Source organism: Lycium ferocissimum, chromosome 8 (genome assembly GCF_029784015.1).
Source record: "Lycium ferocissimum isolate CSIRO_LF1 chromosome 8, AGI_CSIRO_Lferr_CH_V1, whole genome shotgun sequence".
Taxonomy (NCBI): Eukaryota; Viridiplantae; Streptophyta; class Magnoliopsida; order Solanales; family Solanaceae; genus Lycium; species Lycium ferocissimum.
Genome location: NC_081349.1, coordinates 25153839 through 25169427, shown reverse-complemented (window position 1 = coordinate 25169427; position 15589 = coordinate 25153839). Strand labels below are relative to the sequence as shown.

Sequence of the window (15589 nt, the reverse complement as noted above, 5' to 3'; positions counted from 1 at the left end):
TCATATCTAAACCTATCTGAACATCAAGGGCCCATAAAATGACTTAAACCGATATTATAAATAGGTGACATCATGAACTCTGCACAATCTATATATATATACATAAATATGTTGAAAGAATATTGCAAGCCAGCTAGGCTGCTACATATACTGTACACAAAAGAATAGAAGCCGACAAGGCTACATCGTCTGACTAATACATACAACCGTCTACAGACCTCTACTGGAATAAAGCTGTAGAAGGACGAGACAGGGCCCCGTCATACCCATCTATATATATCACAAAAGAATGGCATACTAAAATAGACTGCATCTCCGGATCAAATGGAGTGCCCTGATCACTGCTGGATAAAAGTCCCACTAAGCTAGACCACCTGCCTATCTACCTATACCTGCGGGCATGAACGTAGCCCCCCGAGCAACGGGGAGTCAGTACGGATAATGTACTGAGTATGTAAAACATAATAGAAACATATGAATAAGTATCATGAATGAAATCTGAAACTCATAAGCTGAAATGACTATCGGCATGTATCTGTATGAACTCATATCTGTATGTATCTGCATAAATCTGTATAACTAACAATGCCTCTGTGGATGCATAAAATGCATGCTCTCAACGATAATCATGCTGATGTATGCATACATGGGTCATAGTCTTTGAGGAACGTTCAGCCCGATCCATATCTCGTATCCCATCGGCCTCTCTGCGGCCATCATCAATATCATCATCACTAAGCACCAATTGATCAGGTGGTAATGCGTATATAACGCCTTCCCTCTTTTCCCTCATACCCCATATACATGTAATATACGCGTATATAACGCCTTCCCTCTTTTACCTCATACCCCATATACATGTAATATACGCGTATATAACGCCTTCCCTCTTTTCCCTCATACCCCATATACATGTAATATACGCGTATATAACGCCTTCTGGTCACGGGTCAATATGCATATAAATATATGTAAGTGAATGTAATGCATGAATAACTATGAACATAAACTGGACCAATGAATAGAAGGAATAATCATAATCGGGGTATAGGGACATCAAAGACTGAAGCACTCCTAATGCTTCTAAGAGTACAGTAATATGGAAGCTCGTTTGCTTACTTGTGGGTTCATATCATAGGATCATGCCAAAAGAAAGAAGGGATAGCCTTAACATACCTCGAACCGTATCCAATCATCTAACTCCTAATCCTCGAGCTCGTAAGTCTACAATCAAGATAACATAGGCCTTAATTAGACTATTTATCTCGCCTAGTGTTTTAAAAGGCAGTGTCAGGACTCGCCCTGTGGCTCGCTTCGGGGCAGGGCAGTGGCAAAACACCCCGGGGCTAACGTGCGGGGCTTAGTTCCTGTGAGGCTTACGCCCTAAGCGCCCGACCGTACGCCTTAAACACGCCTAACTCCCAACGCCCGAGGCTCGCCTAACAGTTTTTACACAAATTATATTTTAAATTCCTTAATTAAAATCATACACCCTCATAATTGTTTAAAATAATGATACTTAATAGTTTTTCATCTATAGAAATAGAAGATTGGGTGTAACTCAAATAACAAGTCGTAGTATTGGATATTTACTACTCCTATTTGAGAACGTCGTGAGGGTGAATATCACTTAATATTTTTTTTTAAAAAAACACATAGCGGAATTGTACATTTTTACTTGACATTGGTCTTCAGTCCTATGTATCAGAATTATCATATAATTTTATTTTTTGTTCATGAAGAAATTACGTTTTAATTGTAATATTGATAAATTTTATTGATTATTTGCTTATTGTTATAGCCCGTACTTCGTACGTTCGGATAATTCGAGGTAGTCATGAAATGTTGGGAAGTAAGACTATTGTCCAAATGACTCTGATGCGTAAGTGGGTTATGGATAGTGGCTATGAATATTATTGGTATGGAAATATTGTGAGAGGCTAAGGGCAAAAAGAGGAATTCGCAAAATGCACCCCGAAAATAATGCGGAAGGTTAGGGGCAAAATTGTCATATTGAGGAAAGTCGAGGGGTAAAACGGGAATTTCACATAAGTTTCATGAAGGCTCCAAAAGGGCATAAGGACCATGTGATGGAAATATGTGGACCAAAGCGTACATGGTAAGACGATGAGTCATCTTTTATTTTGTAAGAAAAATTCAAGAAAAAAAAAGAAGAAAAACTCTAGGAGGAGAAAGAAAAGGAGGCATGTGGTCATTCCATATTAAGTGGGGGGAAAATTGTAAATGATGAAAAATACATGGGGCCAAATCTTGCAAAAGAAGACAATTAGTCTTCCTTGACCAACTTAGAAAAATTCAAGAAAAAGAAAAGAAATTTCTAGAGAATTCTAGAGAGAGAGGCATGTGCCCTCACATGATGTATAAATATATATATATAAGATCATTAGTCATATGTCTTACAAAAAAAAAAAAGACTTGAAAAAAAAAAAAAGAGAGGAGAGTAAAGAGGGAGTTCGGCCATGGCTCCAAAAATGGAAGCCATGGAACATGATCAAGAAAAATTTATTTCTTCTAGTATTTCAACTAAGTTGAAGGCCCTCATTAACATGGGAGAGTTGTTGGAACAATTAAATCGTTCATTTGACCAATATATGCCCTTAGGAATGAAGAAGATGAGTGGAAAAAGGTATGTGTTCAACCTTCCTTTACATATTTTATGGATGATTTATGCATGTTGGAGTGTAAAGAAATGAATGAAGTTCATGAAAGAATGATGTTGATGTTGGGTCGTGCATGTGTGATGTTGTGTAGGGGAGAATGAATTAATTCTATGTAATGTGTGGTTGTTATTGTAGTGTGTAGAAATGGATAGACTTCATGAAATTATGGGAGTTTGCATGGTGTGGCCGTGTGTATGCATGTGGTGTGTAGGCAAGGTTAACTAATTTTTATGTAGAATTCTAGTTGTTGTTGTTATGGAATTTATATTGGAAATGGAAGTTTGGTGATTTTGGTTGAAGTTGGGAAGGTTGGACATGGGCCGTGTGTGTGTGTGTGTTGTGTGGAGATGGTGGAGCAATTTCTATGTAGTGTGTTAGTTGATGTGGTTATGTATTTTGTGATGGAAATGCATGGAAATATGTAAAGAATGGTTATGGTCAAATAGTAGGTGCTTTGGTAAGTTATGGTAAATTGATGTTATTTGACATTTTAATCATGGTCATTATGGATTATGTGATGTAGAATGAAGGGTGTTGTTGAAGTCAATGTATATGAATGATAATTAAATACATGGTTGTTGTTGAAGTTGTAGGTTTTGGATGAAGTAGTATGTTAATTAAATTGTTGGAAGATTATGTGAATTGAATTGAATTGAATTGAATTGAATTGGTTATTGAAGTATTGTTAGAATAATTGTTGGTATTATTGTTGGTTTGGCCGGGTTAAATTCCCGGATTGTCGTTGATTAAAAATTGGGCCGAGCCATATTCTCGGGGGTAGTATGTTTATAGGGGAGATGCTGCCGAAATTCCGGCAGACCATAAGTGAAGAAACTTGAAAGGATATGACAAGTACATGTCAATGAATCTAATGGTTACATCAACTTTCTTGAATGTAGACTAGCGGAACCAAGCTTGGATGAATAAGTGTAGCTAGTAAGGCGCGGCGCAGGTATGTTAAGGCTAAGCCCTCTTCTTTCTATGGCATGAATCATATAATGAAATATTATAAATGCTCCCATAACGACCTTATTTTCAAGGTTAGAATTTATGATTTCAAAACATGATTTCTTCTTAAAAGTTATAAATGTTTTCAAAAATATTCATTTTCTCCAAAATCTAAGTTTTACGTTTTGATAGTTTTCATGACTAAAACGACAACTATGATTTTATGACGACAAGGATGATGCCAGATATAAGAAGACGTCTATGATGAATATGTCAAGGATATGTTCTTACCATGGATACGACGATATGAAAATGTTAAGCTATTTTCGAATAATGACTATTTTAAAGGTTCCAAAGTGCATGATATGATATGACATGTTCTATGTTCCTTAATGTTGCCCTTCGTTGATAGTCTCGCTTAAATAATCGTTCCTCCAAGGTGAGACATGACGATCCGGGTTATTCCATAGTATAATCGGAGGTTACCGACCTTACGTCACTCCGATAGAGTTATAGCTTTTCTTCGGGCTCCCCAATGCTATGACATGATACATGTATAAGTATACGTATATGTATATGTATACGGGGAAGATGGGGAAAAGGGCGGGCGTTATAGGCGCGCACCACGATCGGTTGGAGAATGATATGATATCGTCCGGACGCGGGATGCCGGACGCGGGATAAGTGGTTAAATGGATCGGAGCCGACGCCTCGGCAATATGGTATGTTCTATTTTCTTTATATATGAAAATGAGATGTTTTCAGAGAAAGAATACGTACATGTATATACAAATGGATCGGGCTGCACGTTCCGCAGCAATATAGTATGTGTAAATGTATATGGATCGGGCTGCACGTTCCGCAGCAATGTATATGGATCGGGCTGCACGTTCCGCAGCATTAAGCATGCATGATTCCGCCCTAAGAGGCACTCACACTTCCGCCTCTGACTTCACACGATATGCTTCATATGTACGTTTACGGCTTTACAAGATATGTTCCACATGCTACGATTCTACACACACATGATACGTCTCATATGTTCGGGATACTCTCTTTACATGACATGTTCTACTTTTCATACTATGCTACTATTCATGCCTTACATACTCAGTACAATGCTCGTACTGACCCCTCTTCTTCGGGGGCTGCGTTTCATGCCGCGCAGGTACGCCCAGACGGATAGAAGATGTTCCAGCGAAGTTGGCAAACTCCCTTGTTCTGGAGTGTCGCCGAGTCAGCATACTATGCCATGATGTTTCACTTGAAGTTAGAGACTTTGCAGACAGAGTCGTGGGTTTTGGGAGCCAGTTTGTATTATGATATGAGTTTTGTACAGCTATATATTTCATTCGGTTTAAAAGCAACGAAAGAGTCTTATTATGTATGAATAATCTTATTAAGTATGTTTGCTTTAAAGGTTCAAAAAAAAAAAACTCAGTACGTAGTAAGAGTCAGAGGGTTCGCTCCGCTCCGGTTACGGGGTCGGGTGCCCATCACACCCTAGTGAGATCGGGGTGTGACACTTATGGGGAGATAAAATGAATAGTATGATAGTAATAGTGTTTTAAGAAACTGTGATTTTTTCAGTGTTCGAAAGTTAGGATGTTAGAATTGATTTGCATTTCATAATAGCTTTTATTTCATTATATTGTTTATACTTGTAAAATTATGTTATACATAATTTATTGATTGGGTGTAACTCAAATAACAAGTCGTAGTATTGGATATTTACTACTCCTATTTGAGAACGTCGTGAGGGTGAATATCACTTAATATTTAAAAAAAAAAAAAAAAAACACACATAGCGGAATTGTACATTTTCACTTGTCATCGGTCTTAAGTCCTATGTATCAGAATTATCATATAATTTTATTTTTTGTTCATGAAGAAATTACGTTTTAATTGTAATATTGATAAATTTTATTGATTATTTGCTTATAGGGAGATAAAATGAATAGTATGGTAGTAATAGTGCTTTAAGAAACTGTGATTTTTTCAGTGTTCGAACTTAAGATGTTAAAATTGATTTGCATTTCATAATAGCTTTTATTTCATTATATTGTTTATACTTGTAAAATTATGTTATACATAATTACAAGTTGTAAGTGGCGTATAGTGGATTGCTTTGATTAGTTTTTGTGAGGATCAAGCACATCTATATATATATATATATATATATATATATATATATATATATATATATATATATATATATATATATATATATATATATATATTTATTTACGATTTTCTTTTATTTTTTTTATGTCATTTTACCTATTTAAAAATATTTTTTGTAATTATATTATTTTAAGAAATACTAAAAATTAAATACCCATGGGGCTTACGCCCCGTGCCTCGAGGCTTACGCCTCGTCGAGACATATGTAAAATGCCCCGCCTTACGCCTCCGCCTTTTAAAACACTGATCTCGCCTACTAATCATTTCCAATTGCAATTAGAGCTTAAAAAATCACGGGCAATATTCCCCTTATAAGCTTAACAACCCTTCAACTTACCATTTAATTTAATATCAACCACATTGTCCACAACATCAATAACAACACTTATATATAGAAATATGTTCAAACCTATTCCCAATCATCTCTTAAAATAGCCCAACTCACTCTCTTAATCTTCATCAACTTATCACTTCCATAAATACCCTCTCTTCACTTAAAACCACTAAACTATTGATAATTAACTTAAATACAAGGGTAGAAATCATTTACATACCTTGAGGGGCCTAAGATTTCAAGAATCAACTTCAACTCCAAACTCCTAAGCTCTCCAACTTGAAGAAACCCTAGAAACAACCTTCTTCTTCACAAGCACGGTTTACGGGGTTTGGATCTTACCAAATCTCCACTAATAATGATGGAAAAGGTTAAGAGAGAAAATATTAGGGTTTCTCTGATTTGGAATGGAGGAAAATAAGAAAAGGGGTCGGGAATCACATATTTATACTTGGAACCAGAACAGTTCTAGTGGTGCGGTTCGACGAGCGGGTCGATGGCCTGTCGACGATGACTGGTGTCTGGTATTCTTCTGATTCAATTTAGATCGCATCGATTCGATTCGTTCAACTTCTAATCTTGTAAATTGCCAGGAACACCTGCAGGTACCTTTATACACGGGGTAAGACACTTTCTATCTCCAAAACTCAAACTCGAATCTCTATTCCCAAGGCATACCCGACTAGAAAACCATAAGTTCTACTACGACGCAAACGAAGGCGTAACATGTATATTGGCATATCTTGTTGGATTGTTTGGACTGGTTTAAAACTTTTGGATAGCTCGAGTCACATAGGAAACTCTGTAGAAAATTTTGGGAATTACCTAATTTTGGTGCTATTAGGGAAAAGTGAATATGGAACAAGGCCTAAGCTTCTCTATAATTAGACCATGTATGACTTAAATTCGACATTCGAGGATGAATGTCATATAAGGGGGGAAGAATGTAAAGCCTTGTAAATCTAGAGATTTACGGCTACGGTAATAACTAGCGTAATGACGTAATTTAGGTGGCCCAATAAATAGAAGAATCCTCACGGTCTTAGCAAAATATTTGGAATATGTCAATATATTCATAATATGAATTATTATTATTATTATTATTATTATTATTGTTGTTTTTTTTTTTTTTTGAAGTAGTAAAAGGCACCATGGATAACCCAATAAATAATGAGGAAGAGTTGGTGGGCCATGGCCCGGAAGAGAAAAAAAAAAGGGTTAGTAGCATAGGTATATGAGTTTGGCAAGTGCCGCTGCAAATTATAAAAAAAAAAAAAAAAATGTTGTATTGTGCATGGCGAAAATGACATGACTATGGTATTTTTCATTGAGAGGTGACTTATCAATAAAGCATCTTATTCCAATCCTTCTGGGCATTGCTAGTTTTAGTGCTTAATCACATCTTAGATCAAGAATCCATCTTTAGGTCCAAATTTCAAGGTGCAAGAAGCATGTTATATCATGATGGTTTGAGCAATTAATGGTTGGTCATGATAAATCTTCAATGATACTCACACAATTTGAATCAAGATTGTTTCAAATAAAGGGGACTAAGAAACTGAAAGTGAACTGATGTGCCTAGACACATTACAGTAGATCGGTGATTCTTATTTTGGGAGGAATTTCAATTCAAATCTTTCCGGAACGTGACTGAGATAGAACAAGGTTACAAGTAATAAAGCTATGCATTGGGTTAACCTTCAGAGGTAAGTTAAGGCTTACTTTTCTAATATGGACTCTATGTGTCCGATAGAATTCCCTAGGATGAATTCTTGTCATTAAGTACTCAGTCCTATCCATTCTTATTTATTACGGTCGTGCGCAAGAATCCTTTGACATAGTTGATATTTTGTATGCGTTATATGATTTCTAGATTCAGTTTTCAAGAAATATATGCTTACGTGTGTTACATTCATGTTACGTGCAATTGCTTGCAAATTATATGTTCAGTTAACGGTGTGATCACATCCAGACTCAGACGGGAGAGCTAGCCGACCTTCCCTTGCGTGTGTGCCACGACGGCCATGGTTAGCTACCCACACGCTCGTAGTGGCTATTGTTTGCTGGGGAGATAGGCCGACACTCCCCCGTGCGTGTTTCTAGACCACACATACGTAGGGCCACTATGTGTAACTCGGTTTCTATTACAGTTTAGTTATTAGCTTAACGTTCAGTTTCAGTTATCATCTTACATGTTCAGCTTACAGTTCCAGTGTTCAGTCTATTATAAGTTTTCAACTCTTGAATTGGTTGTATGTTTTTTTTTTATGGAGATACATGTTTTCTTCTTGTTATGTTTACCCCATAAGGTCTCGCTCCACCTTCTTCTTCTTAGGAGGTAGCCTGTGAGACTTACTGGGTACCGTTTGAGATACTTAGCCCGTTGGGCCAGCCATGTCGTGTGGCAGGTGTTGAGTGCGCAGGTGACGAAACTCGTGGCTAGAGGCAGATCGCTTAGGTTCAGCTGACAAGCTCCTTTCATTTCATTCCAGCGGTAGCCGTTCCTTCCCAGACATTGACTATTGTTAGACGCATTATTATTATTATTCATGGGGATTGCCCTATTGACTATGTATTAGACTTCAAATTCTTAGAGGCTCGTGACTGTCAGTGGGTTATGTTTCAAATGATATTTCATTGAATTCATTATTCAGTTTTCACATATTATTAAATAATTACTTTGCTATTTCTTTTCATTAAAGGTTGAGTTCAGAGCTGACTTTCAGTTAGGTAGCATAGGGTTCGCTCAAAGGATAGTAAGGATTGAGAGCCAATCACGTCCCACTCTAGTTTGGGGGCGTGACAAATTTGTACATGTTTTTTTTTTTTTTCATTTCTTGATTTTTTTGGACTTATCAAAGCATACTCCTTTTAATCTTTTGTTACAAACATACAATAACAGAGATATGGAAGATATGTAAAAATAATTTCAGATCTATTTTGATCTAGATTTGTACATATTTTTTTTTTCTATTTCTTGATTCTTTTTGTATTTAACAAAGCATACTCCTTTTAATCATATGTTACAAACATAAGGAATGGAAGATATTTAAAAAAAAAAAAAAAAACAGATCTATTTTGTTCTTGATTTGTATATTTATTTTGATTTTGTTCATTTCTTGATTTTTTGTGTTTCTTAAAGCATACCCTTTTAATCCTTTGTTACAAACATGCAGTAACAGAGGAAGCGAAGATATGCAAAAAAATATTAGATCTATTTTGCTCTGGATTTATACATTTTTTTTTTCTTTCATTTCTTTATTTTTTTGTGTTTCTCAAAGCATACTCCCTTTAATCCTTTGTTATAAACATGCAGTAGTAACAGCTTACTCCTTTTAGAATATTTCTACTAATATAAATATATGAGTGGTTTAATTCAAAATTCTAAAATATTTCTACTATAAAGACTAGATAGGTTTTTTTAAAAGATTTTTTTTTTCTTTTATTTTTCATGCAAAGATACTTTTTTCGTGACTTCGTCACCTACCGGCTGCCACCACGTCCAATCTCCAATGAACGACTACTACCACTGACCACCGTGTCCATCTAGTGGTGATTGATTTTGAGCAACAATGAAAGTTGGCTGAGAAAAAGGAAATTTGTACAATTTCACAAAATTCAAGGGCATATTCAGACAATTTTGCATATAGTCCAAAGACAAATTTGATCAGGTTCTTTTATAAAACTTATCATATTTGGACAAATCTTGTAACGGTATGAGTATAATTAGCCACAACTATTAACGTATGCCACGTTTGAACATTTTTCCCTTCTCTTATTCTCCACACAACCATTCTAATTGCTATACTGATTAGGACTGAATATTTCCTATTTCATGATGTAACATGGCGGCTTCGAAAAAACATTATTAGCTTAATGGACCGGTATTAATCATTCATCTGTAGAATTTTTTAGCCCAATTTGATGAAACAAGAAAATAAAAGACATATTATGGGACTATTGGTCCAATAAAAAGAAACGTGTTTTGACAATCTTCCAATGAGATTATGATAATGATAGCCACTTAGTGGGACCATTTCACACATGAAGAATGATTCTATTAACTTAAAACCACATCATCTTCTGTACTCTTCTAGGGAGCACACTAGATTTTTATTTCTTAAGTATGGCCCCAATAATTAATGATTTCATTTTTGGTGTCGATCTAATAGGACATAGAGATATAATGCACATACCTTATGCAATGGGCTACACTAATGATACAATTTATAAGCTACGAGTTTATTCGAATTCAATAGTTTGATGTAATATATAAATATATTCGAATTCAATAGTTTGATGTAATATATAAATATGAAAGTTTGCTTTAAATATAAAACTTTGAGCATTGAGAGATGCTTTTGTTATTCTTAATAAAACAATTAAATGACATTGCTTCTTTCAAAGCGCGTTCTCTTTCTTCTGCTCGCAATAATTCAACAAGTTTTTTAAATTAAAAATATTTTTTACTTAAATATATTAAAGTTCAAAGTTATCAAGTTCATTTTTTTTTTAATTTAATCTTGCTACATCAACCTTAATGTACGGAGCCAAGGAGGGGCCCATGCCAAATAATGCTGCACATCGGGGTGCGTGTCTAAGTCAAATCTGGATCTGCAGATATTTAAGGAATGCCAACCACAAAATACGATACTTTTTAAAGAATTGTAAAACATGTTAAGAAATTATTTATTTAGGCCTCATTTGTTTCTATATAATGGAGCTCTGAATCTGAATGGTTCAGACATTATGTCATTAAGTGCATTTGTTTACATTAAGATCTAAGCACTTATTTGGTTTGAATAAGTCTTTACCATTAAGATCTTGAACAAAGTCTTAATATCATTAAGAGGTCTTTTGTATGGATAATTTTTATCACCAGCTCCATCCCTCCCCCTTCTTTTCCACCACCTACCCTAACCACTACCCACCCCACCCTTCAAACCCATCCCCGCGCCACCCTACCCACTACCCACCCCATCACTACCCACCCAAACCCTACCCCCCACCTACCACTACTACCAACACTACCCCAATCTCACCTACCCACCCCCCACCACCCACGTACCTTACACCCAACAACCACCACCCCTACCCCCAGACCCACTGCACCACCACCACCCTCACAACCCTCCCACCACCATCCACCCCACCCACCACACACCACCATTATAAACAACTCCATCATTACTAGCAAACATAAATATTTCATTTTTTTATCAAATAATATTTTTATTTTATAAAATTTGTATTTAATTTCTAATATTTAGTTACTTTTTTATTTGAATTGTATATTTATTATATTTAAATAAATACATTATGCACATTCAGATGTTAAAAAAAAAAGCATTTAATCATTCATTGTTGAATCTGTAGATAACATTTTAATCATTCAGATATGCATTCAGATTCAGCCATCTTAATCTTAATGAAAACAAATGAGGCCTTATAGTGTACTTTCATATTTAATATAATTGTACATAGATATGCTATCAATTAAAGAAATCTATTTTTCTGATCTAATAAAGTGTTATTTCTATGGGCTATATATAAATCTTATTTTATAAGGTATGAATTTTATGTGCGTTGAAACCTAATTAACTTTTCTGTTATAATTGATGGGTTCATAATTGAAGAGTTACACCTCTTCTGAAAAGTTACATTTGAAGATTTATGTCTCTTCCGAAGAGATGTCTCACTATTATATATTGATTGTGGTCGCTAAGTCTATTACCGATTCTTTTTCTCTCTGTCCCATTAAGAGAAGTATCATAAAGAACGTAATAAGACTATATCGATTCTTATAATTCTGGATCAAGGTAAGTCCCCTTATTATTCTTCTAGATTTATGTATTTGTCTAATGATTTATTTGCGATCTTGTGTGAGGTGTATAAAGTTTTCCGACAAAATATACAAACGGTATTTCTTGTTTCATTTCATACAATTTAAAATTGCGGTGACAAACGTATTCTACTATTGCTGTAAAGCAAGAAATGAACTCTTATCCACTACTTTTGCCACATAGACTATTAGATTTATACTAATTTAATAAATGTAGTTTTTAAATAAATGTTTAATAATTAATTATAATTAATCAACTTGTATTATTACTATAATTTTTCCCCTGATCATTATAAACTAATGAAAATTTACTGGCGAATTGGATTAGGATCCAAAATCCAACTAATCAGTTAGGCCAAGTGCAGACTTTTAATATGTTGTGTCGATTATTTGGAGCATTTTAATATTAGAAATTATAATATTAAAGTGTCACATTTAATCTCTTCTGTTAGTGGCCATAATAGGCGGAAGTGATCTCTCATTTGATCTTTCATTTTCCCACGTTATTTGGCTGAATATGGCCATTACTTCTTTGAAACTCATCTTCCCATTATCTCATTTACTACTCCACATTCTCATCATTTTAATACACCACTATTCCACCTTTTCATCCAATTCATTACAAGGATGATTTTCTTCACCTATAAATACTTATCCATCCTTAACTTGTGTAGGGAGAAAAAAATATTTTGGAGAGTTTTTGAAAAAGTGAGGAAAAGAAAAGGGAGTTTATTTAGCCGAAGGAACGTGTTTATTTTTATTTTTTATTTTTTTGTGGAGCTTTGGACTCAACGTCTTGTCCAGAATTTGTTGAGTTATACGACGTGGTCGGGCTATTGTATCTTGGAGGAGACAAGTCAGTAAGATTACTGCTGGACTGGTAAAGATTTGCTGCAGTGGGCTTGAATCTCCTTAAAGAGAGCGAGATATCCTTGCCTCAGTATAAAGATACTTTATTCTCTTCATATTATTTTTCCATTGTAATTGTACATTTCATTATATTTTCACCAACATGTTGCTTGCACAGTCCAATGAAATCACTACACGTCATTTTATGATGTAATTCGGTTTTAAAATATAAAAAGCACAATTTTTTTTTTTAAAAAAAAAGGTCCCCAAAAAGTGATACGGAACATAGCAGCTAGAGCCGTCAAAATGGGCTTAGCGCTTACCGGCGACCATTCCAACCCAACCGGGGTAGAGGTTGAGGTGATTTTTAAGCCCTATTTAACCGAGGCTTATAAGCCCCGTCAAGTCGGCACAAAGACCTCCCGAGGCCGATCGATCGGGCCGAAGCCGACCCCGTGGGGCAGGCTATTTAGATTAATTAAAACCTTTAAAGAAGATTGTGAAAAAAGAAGTAAAATCTAGAAAGAGTGATTACCAAATAAGTCTTAGTATCTTACACATTACTTTACTCATGTAACGTTAAATCCTAATCACCAAGTATAGAAGTTTTTTTCATGATTGGAATTTAAAAGAAAATTGTGAAAAAAGAAGTAAAAAAATAGGAATAGTTATTATCGAATTAGTCTTAGTATCTTACATATTTTTCTTATTTAGCGTTAAATCCTAATACTAAATTCCTAATAGCCAAGTACGCCTACTAAAATTTCTAATCACCAAGCATAAAAGTTCCATCATGACATTGTCAAAAACTTGTTGTTACTCGAAATTAGTTGCAGAGCTTTATTAAATTCAAAATGGTAATATTTTAAGCGAATTTAAATATTAAGTATTAGTTTCTAAAATCTAGTTATTTGATAATGCTTAACTAATTAAATTTACATATGAATGTAGACTAAGATGGAGATGTTAATTAAGGCACCTTTATCACAAACGGATTCAAATGTGCTCGACGATGTATAGGTGTTTATTTTATATAAGTTGTCGTAAAATTATGTACTTCCATATAATTGTATGTTAGAAATATAACAAATTGATATACTTAGAAGTTCGAATTTAGATTGAAAACAATTTTTCTTATAAAAAAAATTGGAAAAAAAAAATGAAAGCCGGCCCAACCTCACCACCCTTGTCAGTAAATTTGGGTTAGGCCCGCTATTTTAAGGCCTCTACGAGTGAAAGCCGCCCATCCGTCCCACCTCATCAAATTTCTTGGCCCGAGAGGCTTGGGGGTGGAGTTGAACTGTACCCGTTTGGATACAACTCTAATTGCTAATATCTTTCCCAAAAAAAAAAAAAAAAAAAAAAAATATACATAGAGAAAATAATATCAAATAATTGGGCTGGACCTTCACCACTCTGCCATAAACACGTGTTTCACCATTGGGCTTTCCACCCAATTTAGTGGAAGTGGGCTCCACGTAGCCTTCGGTCCACTCATATTTAGTTGAGCAGCCCACTTGTCATCCTACTCAGCATTTTGGTGAACATGCACCTTCATTTTTAAAAAACAACACCAAATACCCACCCCTAAATATAAAATATTTTTACACCCATGCCCGTAATTTCGCTTCTACCACAGCCAGTCGGAAATATTTACCCCACATACCCCCTCCCCCAAACCCCGTCCTCCGTGATACCATCGCAATATATTTATATATCATGATTGTTTATGGAACTAAGGCAGTTAACTAAAAATCAGCCCTCCACAATACCATCCTAAGATATTTATATACCACGATAAGATTAATGGCCCTTGTCTCATCATGATCACATTCTCCATGATATCATTACAACATATGTATGTAAGACAATGGTATCATCGAGTTTTTTTCCGAGAAAAGTTTGTCTATTTGAATAAATGAGCATGATCATCCATAATACCATCTTAGTATATTTATATATCGTGATGGTATCATGAAAGACTAAGAGAAGGACTGAAGCAATCTTTTATGATACCATCTTAGTATATTTGTATACCATGTTGGTGTCATAATTTTAGAAACATCTCAGGTAAATAGTTTTGATTTTTCCTGAGGGTATGAAAGTAATGAGGATATGGACGGATAATTATTTTGTTTAAGAGGAAACACGCATTCTTTCCTCTTTTAAAATTTTTTATTTTAGTGAACTGTGAAAAAGAAATTGTCGTAAGTCGTAACTTACGATTTTCTTTCCTGATTTAAAAATGCGCAACCTGTTATTGAAAATAATATGGTAAAATATAAATTTTACATCTCCAATGTCATTTCGTAGAATCTTTGGCATTTTGGAGAGTTAATTCATCAATATTATTTATTTTATTTTATCCGGTGTTCAAGATTAATTCATTTGTCAATTTCATTAATTTGGGCAAGTCATATTGTTGAGTCCCACGTTGGTGGTTGTTCTCTCTATATGTTCTTGTCAATCATCACATATTGCATTATTTTTGAAGTTGAGTTAGGCATACTATCCGTTTTTTATCATATAGCCCTAAGTTCAATTTATTTAACCTCATGAAAAAATTAAAAATACTGTGGTGTGCAAAATGCGAAGAACTCAACAAATTATAGAATAGTTTTCATGACCTATACCATTTATAGGATTTAACCAGCCTCCACTCACTCCATTGGCATCCCTACTTATGTAACGTTAAGAACATATATGGACTGATAGTATAACAGAGGATAAATATAGATAATATCTGAAGTA

The 15589-nt window shown here is 34.8% G+C and overlaps 1 long non-coding RNA gene across 1 annotated transcript; it reads right to left on the bottom strand.

The window, feature by feature from the left end:
- Positions 1 to 1283: 1283 nt before the first annotated feature.
- Positions 1284 to 1787, bottom strand: LOC132066751 (uncharacterized). The gene is made up of 2 exons (XR_009416934.1): positions 1520 to 1787; positions 1284 to 1439 (listed from the first exon to the last, which is right to left on the bottom strand). It is a non-coding gene; the product is annotated as an uncharacterized LOC132066751 (long non-coding RNA).
- Between the last annotated feature and the right edge of the window lie 13802 nt (positions 1788 to 15589).